This window comes from Chinchilla lanigera, unplaced genomic scaffold (assembly GCF_000276665.1).
Source record: "Chinchilla lanigera isolate Chin_1 unplaced genomic scaffold, ChiLan1.0 scaffold00010, whole genome shotgun sequence".
Taxonomy (NCBI): domain Eukaryota; kingdom Metazoa; phylum Chordata; class Mammalia; order Rodentia; family Chinchillidae; genus Chinchilla; species Chinchilla lanigera.
This window is the reverse complement of record NW_004955411.1, coordinates 561,455-573,800: the sequence shown is the minus strand read 5'-3', so window position 1 is coordinate 573,800 and position 12,346 is coordinate 561,455.

Here is a 12,346-nt window from a genome sequence, read left to right as displayed (position 1 = left end):
TGAAAATGTAAATACAACTTACCAGAATCTGTGGGATGCAATGAAAGCAGTCCTCAGAGGGAAATTTATACTGGTGAATTCACATATAAGGAAGACAGAAAGAGAACAAATAAGTAGCCTAATGCTACATCTTCAATTTTTAGAAAAAGAAGAACAAGTCAGGGCCAGAGCCCAAAGAAGGGAGGAGATTATAAAGATCAGGGCAGAAATTAATGCAATCAAGATGAAGAAAACCCTACAAAAAATAAATGAATCAAAGAGTTGGTTCTTTGAAAGAATAAATAAAATTGATAAACCCCTAGCCAACCTTATCAAGAAAAGGAAAGAAAGAACTCAAATTCACGCAATAAGGAATGAAAAGGATGAAATTACTACAGATTCCACAGAAATTCAGAAGATCATTAATACCTGCCTTGAAAATCTTTCCTCCCATAGAATAGAAAACTCAGAAGAAATGGACAGATTCCTAGATATGTACGAATTACCATGGTTGAGTCAAGAAGATATAAAAATCCTGAACGACCCAATATCAATTAATGAGATTTAAAATGTGATTAAAAACTTACTGACAAAAAAAACCCCAGGCCCTGATGGATTCACAGCAGAATTTTACAAGAAATTCAGAGACGATTTAATACCGACACTCCTCAAACTCTTCAATGAAATTGAAAAGGAAGCAATTCTCCCTAACTCATTTCTGGAGGCAAGTATTATACTCATAACAAAACCAGAGAAAGACCCAGTCAAGAAAGAGAATTATAGACCAATCTCCCTAATGACTATAGATGCAAAGATACTCAATAAAATACTAGCAAATAGAATGCAGCAAATCATCAAGAAAATCATACACCATGACCAAGTTGGATTCAATCCAGGAACACAGGGCTGGTTCAATATTCACAAATCAATTAACGTTATACAGCCTATCAATGGAGCCAAAGAGAAAAACCATGTGATCTTCTCAATAGATGCAGATAAAGCTTTCTACAATATCCAACACGCATTCATGATAAAAAAAAACTCTATAGAAAATAGGAATAGATGGCCTTTACCTTAACCTAATCAAAGCCACCTATGACAAACCTACAGCCAACATCATCCTAAATAAACAAAAACTGAAAGCTTTTACTTTAGAATCAGGAACAAGACAAGGATGTGCACTGTCACCACTCCTGTTCAACATAGTTCTGGAACCATTAGCCAGAGCAATTAGACAAGAGAGAGAGAAAAAAAGGAATAAGGACAGGAAAGGAAGAAATAAAACTAGCACTATTTGCAGATGACATGATACCTTATATGCAAGACCCCAAAAACTCCACAAGAAGACTCCATGAAGTAATCAATGAATTCAACAGTGCAGCTGAATACAAAGTCAACACCAAAAAATCAGTAGCATTCTTATACACAAACAACAAACAGACTGAGAGAGAAATTCAGGAAACCATACCTTTCACAATAGCATCCAGGAAATTAAAATATTTAGAAATCAATCTAATAAAAAGAAGTAAAAGATCTATTAAATGAAAACTACAGTAATATGAAAAAAAAGAGATAGAAGAAGATTTCAATAAATGGAAAGGTATTCCTTTCTCATGGATAGGAAGATCCAACATTGTGAAAATGGCCATACTACCAAAATTGTTGTACACATTCAATGCAATTCTCATTCAGCTACTATTAGCATACCTCCCAGATCTAGAGAAAATATTCCTTAAATTCATCTGGAATCAGAAGAGACCCAGAATACCAAAAGCAATCCTGGGTAACAAGGACAAGTCAGGTGGAATTACAATCCCTGACCTGAAATTATACTACAAAGCCACTGTAATAAAATCAACGTAGTACTCGCTAAAAAGCAGACCTGAGGATCAATGGAACAGACTGAAGGACACAGTCACAACCACAAACACACTCAGCCACCTAATCTTTGATAAAGAGGCCAAAGAAACTCATGGGAAGAACAATAGCCTCTTTAATAAATGGTGCTGGAAAAATCGGCTTGCCACCTGCCAAAGACTGAAAATAGACCCAAGTCTATCACCACACACCAAACTCAAGTCAAAATGGATCACAGATCTCAATATTAAAACAGAAACACTAAATCTACTGGAAGAGAAAGTAGATAAAAACCTTGAAGCCATAGAGGTAGGCAGAGTTCATGAACAACTGGGTTCTCATCCTACTGAAAAGTTTCGCACGTCTAAAGAAATCACCAGCAAAGTAAAAAGAAAACCCACAAATTGGGAAAAAATTTTAGCTGACTGTCGCTTGGACAAACGGCTTCTATCTAGAACATATAAAGAATTAAAAAACATCAGCCCCCCAAATTCAGAGACCCAATCCAAAAAAGGGCAGCTGAGATAATACACACTTCTCAGATAAAGAAATACAAAAGGCAAATAAATACATGAGAAAACGTTCAACATCATTAGTCATTCGAGACATGCAGATTAAAACAACAGTGAGATTTCATCTCATCTCAGTAAGAATGGCTAGCATTAAGAAATCAACCAATAACAAATCAACCAATAACAAGATGGCGAGGCTGTGCAGAAATAGGAACACTTCTCCACTGCTGGTGGGAATGCAGACTGGTGAAACCACTGTGGAAATCAGTTAGGAGATTCCTCAGCAGCTAGGTCTACAGGTCCCATTCAACCCAGCTATCCCCCTGGTGGGTATTTTCACAGAAGATCTGAAAACATCATATCACAGCGATATATGGGCACCCATGTTCATAGAAGCACAATTTGTAATTGATAAATTGTGGAAGCAACTCAAATGTCCATCCCCTGAAGATTGGATAAAAAACTGTGCTACTTTTATATAATAGAATATTACTCAGCTATAAAGAAAGATAAACTTGAGACTTTTATAGGTAAATGGACACAACTAGAGACCATACTCATAAGTGAAATAAGTCAGACATGCATGTGTAAGCATTGTATTGTCTCACTAGTTTAAGACCTGAAAGAGTGAATAAAAACTAGAAGGTATGATAAACATTGTGAAATGAAAGGAAAATGCTCAAAAGTAAAGGGCAACTGGGGTGTGGGAAAAGAGAAGGGAAAGAAGGGGAAATTATGTAAGTATGTATATACAGGATAGCTAACATAGTGGTACTACTGTCTTATATTTCTCTACAGAAAGGAGCAGTTAATGATTACTTGTTTGATCAGTCTCGTATGTCTCTGTTTGTTTTCCCGAGAAACCACTTTGAAGTTATCAGTAAGTAATAAAACAACCATGGTTAATTTAGTACAACTTTGTCTGTAACTCTGTTTTGTTTGCATTATTCTTATGCTATTTTGTAAATGTATGTCTGTCTGTTAATATGTTTTCCTTCATTTTTTAAAATAAAAAATATCTAAAGACAGTAACAAGTAATAAAATAACACTAGAAACAATAAAGAGCTTCATTAAACAAGGTGCTAGGAATTCAGCAATGGTTGTAATATTGTATATTGCTGTCTTCAAATTAGTTGTCCAGATTATGAGATACAATCATGTAAAATTGGTCAAGAAACAAAATTTAAACGTTAACTGTTCTTATCAATAAACCAATAGCAGTACAATTATCCCAGCTATCCTTATATATACATAAACATATTTTCCCTTCCTTTTTTTTCTTTTTTCCATTTCCTCATTCCAGTTGTTCCTTCCCTTGAGCAATTTCTTTTGAGAAATGCAAATTAAAACAACACTGAACTTCCATCTTACCTGAGAAAGAATGGCTATTATCAAGAAATCAATAACAAATGCTGGAGAGGCTGTGGGGGAAAAGGAACCCTTCTGCACTGGTGGTGGGAGTGTAGACTGGTGAAACCACTGTGGAAATTAGTGTGGAAACTCCTCACAAAACTAGGACTACAGGTCCCATTTAACCTAGCTATTCCCCTTCTGGGTATTTTTCCAGAAAAATTGAAAACATCATACCATAGTGACATAAGTGCACCCATGTTTATAGCAATGTAATTTGTCATAGCTAAATCTTGGAAACAACCCAAATGCCCATCAGTGGAGGAATGGGTAAAAAAGATGTGATATTTTTACACAATGGAGTATGACTCAACTATAAAAAAAAGAAACTTCAGGCTTTTATAGGTAAAGAAATGCAACTAGAGTCCAGTTTGCTTACAAATGTGGAAATTACTTGTCACTTAAGCATCACCCATACATATTCACAGTTAATTTTGGTATAATCGAACTTCTCTTTATACATAAAGACCCTACTCAACAACAAAAAAAGATCTCTGAGCTGCCTAATTGGGGAGGTTCCTTAGGGGAATATGTGTCTGAGGCGCCTTCTCTGGAGAGAGAAGAGACTGCAGGCCATTGCGTGGTTATCCTTTTCCACTGAGGAGCCTGGCAGTTAATGCACAAGGGCCGGGACGTGGCTCCCACTCAGCCAGGTCCACACAGTGCAGGCGCGGAGTGAGTGTCCCCGGAGGGCCCTGGGCCTCACCCACTCTGTGAGCCGCAGTTGAGTAGTAATTGTGTTGAATTATTTCTTTCTTCTTCCATTATTGGCTTTATCACCTAAACCCATTTGCTTTTAAATTCTACATTATAAGCACCATACATGTAACATGACAGAAACTGAAAAATGAAAATAAATAAATCTCAATCATGTTTAGAAATGCGTTTTAAGTTAGAACAAGTTTAGACGTGTGCCCATACTTATCCACCTCTGTGCCTGAAACTGTTTCAGTTCCAACCCAATCAATGTTTCTCTGATGAGTTCTCCCTTCCACGAGCACGTGCTGTTCATCATGAATTAAATCACTGTATCAGGCTTTCGAATTTCCCGCCGTATCCTGCCTGCCTTCGTGCAATGTCTAACGACACAAATGTTCTGTCTCCTCAAAATAAGCAATTTATGATTTTCAAGGATCAGAGGATTTCATCAGAAGGAATGAAAGAACCATATTCACCTTGCACTGCCTCTTGTCTGGGACTTGAGCTTGCAGGACTCAGGAAGGAAATGTTAAGAACACAGTCGGGAGGTGGAGAAGGACTTACCCTGATACATCCAGAAAGCACAGGTTTTTCTTGATTCAAAATGTATCTCAAATACACTACTCTATGAATTCTATGAGCAAAAGAGCTTCCTATAAGGCCAGTTCTTGTGTAGTAAACTGTTAGCTGATTCACTGGCCTTTCTTCATTCTTGTTTCATACTGTTACATCCCATGGCAGTCTTCGATGGAGTTTGCACAAGAATAGCTACTACTCACTAATTTTTTTGTATGAAGAACTGTATTTGAGATGGGCACAGTAGCTCAAGTCTATAACCCCACCTACTTGACAGGCTGAGGCAGGGGAGTCTCACGATGGAGGCCAGCTTGGGCATTGTCAGGAACCCTATCTAGAAATGAAAATAAGAGGTTTAATGTTTTACATACATGTACCAACTGCACACTTTGAATGTCATCCTTATGTACTAAGACAAGTCCTAATAAAAATAAAAACCAAATGCAGATACAGAATAAATAAAAGATTCCAAGTTGTACCATGGTGGTAGAGTGCTTACTTGGCATGCGTGAGGCCCTTGGCTCAAAGCCAAGCACTGTAGCACACACATGAACATGCACACACACACACACCACGTATGTATGAATTTTGAAAATATCATTAATACTCTTAAGACAAGTCAAATGATTTTTTTCTAAATAAAATGATTATTCCCAAATAAAATCATTATTTCCCAAATGAAATGATTATTTTTTCCCAAATAAAAAAGAAGAAACTCCTTTAGGGAATTGAGAGTCTTTAGGGCATGCTAAAGACGTAGGATTTTATTTCATAGGAGATAAGGAGCTTGTAATCAAATCTTCATCTTGGATGAATTGTTGTAGTGGCAGAACTTATCTTATCTTTGCATTTCTTTGCCCCAGACAAGGGTAAGAATGGGGCCTGTTGGGTAGCTAAGATAATGAGAATGATGAGGTATAATAACAGCTATAAGTAAAGGCAATGACATTATCAATGGATTTCAGCATTTTGTTCTGTTTTATTTAGTAAGTATAAGCTCACTGTCAGGCCATTCTCAGTGGTCTCCAGGAAGCCCTCACCAGTGTATGAGAACTGTCACGCATAGAAGATTACTTTGGCTATTCTTTCCAAGATTTTTTGTCTTCCTTCTAGGCAGTAGCAACCACTACCAATCAAGTAAGATTAGGGAAGGCTACTGCAGAGCACGGCCACCTACAACTCTAGACAACAGCTAGCACCAATGCATGGCCAATGCCAGATGCTGTCACGTGAGTGAGTTTGTGAACCGTGCACCCCGGAAGAAGGTGGCCTCAGGAATGAGTCCCTGCAGCACCCTTACAACAGCCACCACTGAATCTAGGCCAAAGTGCTGAGCACAGAATGGTGAACTAATGCATGCTTGTTGTAAGCCACTATAATGTTGGGATGCTGTTTCACACAGGAAAAGCTAATTGAGATACAGAACGTGTATGTACAATTTTAAAACAATCAATAAACCCAGACATTTTTACTACCGTTCAAGTTAAGAAATACCATTATAAATAGCCCCTTCCTCTATTAAATCTCTTTCCTATTCCTTTGGGATAGTCATTACCTTTACTTCTGAAATGTTATCATTCCCTTGGTATTCTTTAATATAGATATGCACTTATGCCTACAATACATTTCATCTGATATACTTTGAGATTTATGAAAATTCCTTCATACTATATGCAATGTTCTATGATGTATTTAGTTTTTTTTTAATAATATGCTTGTGAAATTTGTTTATACAGTTGTGGATTATTTATTTTCATCACTTTATAACATGATATATTTATCCCTTTTCTACAGATGAGTATCTGTAACTTGTTCATGACTTTATCTAAATAAGAGTGTAATTAATTATTTTTTGCTGAAACAAACGTTTTCATAATAAATTTTCTTATGTAATTTCCTAGATCAGGTCTCTAAAAGTGTTTTTTAGGAATACTTTGGATAGGAAAACTCAAGTAATTGGTTCCTGAATGTTCTTGCGAGAAGTACCTACATTGTTTTCAAAATTATTTTATCAATTTATGCTCCCATCAGTAATAAAATTATTTTTATTCTCCCCAACAGTCAATGTTATGACAGTCTTTAAAAGCAATTTGCCAATGTATTTCTGTTAAATGTTATCTCATTTGGGGTCTGTACTTGACTTTTATAAATGTGAGTTTCAGTGTTATTTCATAAATTACATGGCCACTACCAGCTCAATACAATTATCTTTACAAAATGTATCCTGGTGTCATTGTATGACCTGCCCCACATTCTAAGGAGGGGATACTTGAAGGGAAAGTGAGAAAACAGGCTCTTCAAAATGTTCCTTCTATGTAAATGCACAACAGACTTATCCAGTCTTCCAAGTCCACTTCTACCAGCACCCCGACACAGCCCAGCCTGAGAGGAGTTAGCACGAACAGTAAAGCGGATCAAATACAAAGCACACTTCAAAGACTACTTCTGACTCCAGAGACAGCATTGGTAACACTGACATTCAACGCTTTTAAAACTGAAGAAATAAAACCTGGAACAGATTAAAGAACTCTATCAAGAAAAATCAACGTATTCTGTGTAACTAGTACTGACACATAATACATGATTATGTCCAGTGATAAATAAAAGATATTAACCAACAGTAAATTACCCTCTTACAGAATATTGAATGCTACAATATTAGATTTTTTGACTAATATTCGCATTGTTGCCCCATGATTTAAATGTCATTATTCTAGTCTAACCATTCTCTAGGAAACACATTTGCTCCCTGAGTCTGAATGCAAGAAATTCACCCTTACAAGTGGTCAGTGTTCCAGTCCAAGATAAAGCCATATCAACCAAGGACATGTCAGGGATAAAAGGACGCAGAGTTGCAAGGCTCAAGGCAAGGTGAGCTGGTCAGTGCCAAGCCACAGAGACAGGCAGGTGACAGCAGCTCCTCAGCGGAGGGCTTCTCAGCACCTTTCCTGGAGAGTCATTTCCATGTGCTGTAGTATTTTATGTCTGTCCTAAACCCCATATTCTACCACTTAAGTTCTTTTTCTCACTATATAAGTAGAATTGACAGGAAATAATGTTGGCTTTCTCATTAATAGCTCATATGCACACAGTATTTATGTCAATAATTTTTGAGACTTTAATCAGTTTTAAGTGGAGTTTATAACACTAAGAGATAAAGGGCTGTCAACAAACACAGTCACAAATGGACATCTGATTGGTGTGAGGCATTATCCTGTACACATCGCTTTCTGTGTGTGTGTGTGTGTGTACCCTCAGTGCATAGCATTTACACACAGAGCCGCTGCTGCACAAGAATATCTGAAGAGACTGAATCGGAGTCAGGCTTTTATAATGGACTGAAAATTTTAGTGTATATAGTCGATATGAAAAGACTGAACTTTGGAACTGGCAGACAGAAGGCAGCTCTGCCAAGTACTACAGCTAAAGCCCCCACGGAGTGCACAGTGCCACTGCCACCTGCACGCATGGCACATGAACTGCACTGAAGGTGAACGAGGCACTTTGTGGCCACACAGCCATCATTACGAACACACTGCACGAATTCTAGACCTAAACATGTAACTTGTACCCTACCTCTGTTCTTTAAAGCTGAAGCACTTGCTGCTGCCGGTAAACTCCTCTTAAGTTTATGACCTGTGCCACAGCAAAGAACAGTGATGCTATTCAACTACCCTTTTATAATTATGGCAAAAGTATCCAAGAGGAGCTACAGAGGATTTGGGATGGTGCAGCGCCCAACTGTAAGCTTTCTTAAAAGTGGGGCCTTCAAGTAACTGCGGACATGTACGCTGCTGCACATACAAAAATCTAAAAAAAAATTCCAGAAACGCAGGAGAAATTATTATAGAAAGCACTTCAGGCTAATTATGAATACTGTAATAAATAAAAGTTTAATTAGGACTTGAAAACCTTTCAGTCCATCTTGTCAAATTCTAAGGGGATGGTAACTAAAACAAGGAAAGTATGTATTATGTATATATTATTCTGCTATTCCATTTCCAGTGACTACACTATAAAATATAAGCAAGGCTTCTCAAAAACATTGAAACACTCAAAACAAAACCCTCTTTCAGACCTTCACAATCCAGAGGAAAAGTAATAACATTGCAAAATCCCCTTATAATATAATTGTGTATAACCTGGCCCTTCATGTTATATACTGAAACAATGCAAATTATGTTTTAATATGCTGTGCCAAAAACTGTAACAAAATCAATATTAATAAGTATCTTCAAAACAGATAGTTGACTTTTGTTTCAGTCAATTTTCAGCTTTTATAAAAGACAAAATGGCATGTTAATTTCAGTGGGGAGATTTGTAGAGTAGTCTCTAACTTTACCAGTTTATCCTAATGAGCAGTTTTCGAATACTCTATATTATCAATGTTTAAATACAAATGTGTAAATCCTAACAGCTTTGTTAAAAATTTAAAAACTTTATTGTTGAATGAACTGATGAGGTATGGAAGACATGTCAACATTATTTACTAAGAATATTTTAGATGAAGTTCTGCCTGATCCATTTACCATCCAACTGCTCCATAAACGCTCCTCTCCTTTCACCATGCTGGTGGACTTCTTGTCACTCAGGGGGGCTAGTACGAGATGAGGCTAAATTTATTAAGAGACGGCGAAGGAAACCAGTAGTTCCTTCAGTCTGCAGTGGTGAATTCATTGATTGCACTGATTGCACGGTTCCCATGTTGACTTTCAGATTTATATTTCTGACCTGTATCTGTCCTGTAATCTCAGGACTTACATTTCTAACTATTTTCTGTACATTTCAATTAGAACTTAACTTGTGCATGCCAAAGTTCCCAACTCCTTGGAAAAATTCTTGTATGTCTTTTGCTGAAGCCCAGAAAATGGATCTTCCCTTCCTTCCTTCCTTCTTTTCTTCCTTCTTTCCTTCGAAGTACTCGGGTGATATTAGAGTAAGTCGTGTGTCACTAATTCTTCTACCACATTCCATTAGTAAACCTTCTCAGCTTCAGCTGATGTGCTTGACATGTATAATCTGAAGTGTTTCCAGAGCCCAGTCACCATTCACAACTTCTGCAGACACCACACTGAGAAAAGTGACCATACTGTCATGGCTGGGCTTATCTCACGGCCCCTAAAATGTGTTCCCTGCCACTGCTTTTCTACCAGTGCTCTCCTCACAATGGCCAGTGTCCCTTGAAAAGCACAAATCATAGCCTGTTCTGCTCAACATCTCTGAGTGGTCATGCACCCCAGACAGACCCTTCAGTGTCCTCACCATGACTTTTAAGACCTTGTACAATCTGACTCCTTCAACACTCAAAACTCAATAGCCTTCCTGTACACAAACAACAAATTCACTGAGAGAGAATTAGAGAAGCCACAACCCTCACAACAGCACCCAAAAGAATGAAATACTTGGCAATCAACCTAACCAAGCAAGTAAAAGTTCTGTACATTGAAAATTACAGTACTCTGAAAAAGGAGATTGAAGAGAATATCAGAAAATGGAAAGATATCCCTTGCTCATGGAGAGGAAGAACCAATATAGTTAAAATGGCCATACTCCCAAAATTGTTATACAGATTTATTAAAAACCCAATCAAAATACCATTAGCATACCTCACAGAACTAGAGAAAACTTTCCTAAAATTCATTTGGAAACAGAAGAGACCTAGAAGAGCAAAAACAATTCTCAGCAACAAAGGCAAGGCATGGGGAATTACAATTCCTGACTTGAAAATATATTACAAAGCTACTGTGATAAAAATCAGCATGGTACTGGCAAAAAAAAACAGACCCAAGGACCAGCAGATCAGATTAGAACAACTCCAAGCACACTCAGCAATCTTATCTTTGACAAAGGTGCCAAACATGTTCACTGGAAGATAGCCTCTTTAATAAATGGTTCTGGAAAAACTGGCTTTCTATATGCCAAAGGCTAAAACTAGACCCATATCTATCAACATATGCTAAACTAAAATCAAAATGACTTAAAGAAATAAATATTAAAACAGAACACTAAATCTACTGGAAGACAAAGTAGGAGGAAATCTTGAAGACATAGGAGTAGCCAGAGAGTTCATGGACAAAACCCAGACTGTACAGGAAATACTTAGCATTTACACACCAAAAGAAATCACCAACAGAGTAAAAACACAACCCACAGAGTGGGAACAAATTTAGCTAACTGCCCCTCAAACGAAGGACTTCTATCTAGGATGTATAAAGAATTGAAAAAAATCAGATCCCCCCAATTTAAAGACCCAATCCAAAAATGAGCATCTGAGATGAATACACACTTCTCAGATGAAGATATATAAATGGCAAATGGATGAAAAAAACGTTCAACATTGTTGATCATTTGAGCTGTGCAAATTAAAACAACACTGAGATTCCATCTCACCCCAGAAAGAATGGTTATCATTAAGAATTCAACCAATAACAAATGCTAGCAGGGTAGTGGGGGAAGAAGGAACCCTTATCCACTGTTGGTGGGAGTGTAGACTGATGCAACCACTGTGGAAATCTGTGTGGAGATGCCTTAAAAAGTGAATTAGAAGTCCTATTCCACCCAGCTATTTCCCTTCTGTGTATCTTCCCAGAAGAATTAAAAATGTCATACTACAGTGATACATGCACATCCATGTTTATAGCAGCACAATTTGTAATAGCTAAATCATGGAAACAGCCCAAATGCTGTCAACCAAGAAATGGATAAAAACAGATGTGGTCTTTTTATACAATGGAGTACAACTCAGCCATAAAGAAGGATAAACTGGAGACTTTTATAGGTAAATGAATGCAACTTGAGACCAAACACATCAGTGAAATAAATCAGACTCTCATGTGTAAGCATTATATTGTCTCCCTGGATACTCCCTATTACTCCCAGACTGAAAGAGTAAATAAGGTCTAAAATATGCAGCACATATTGTGAAATGGGAAGAACTTGTTCAAAAGCAATTTGGATGGGAGAAATGGGGAAGGAAGGGAAAAGGGTAAAGAATGTGTGAGTTATACCACTAGTGTCTCTTTATTCACTGAAAACAATTTGTGCTAATATCAATTGGAGACTTTTTATGCCCATATTTTGTACTCTGAGTAACTACTTTAAAGATAGCAATATGTAATGTATTAACTGTTGTTAATCTCTTATTATGCTGTTATGAAACTTTGTTTTACTTTTTTCCCATACAATAAAAAATTAAAATACAATAACAGTCATTGTACATGTTAAAAAATGTGGTCAAGCCTCCAACAGTGTATTAATTAGTGTATGAGGGATACAGGAAATAGCTTAACTTGATTTTGTTTAATCATAGCCC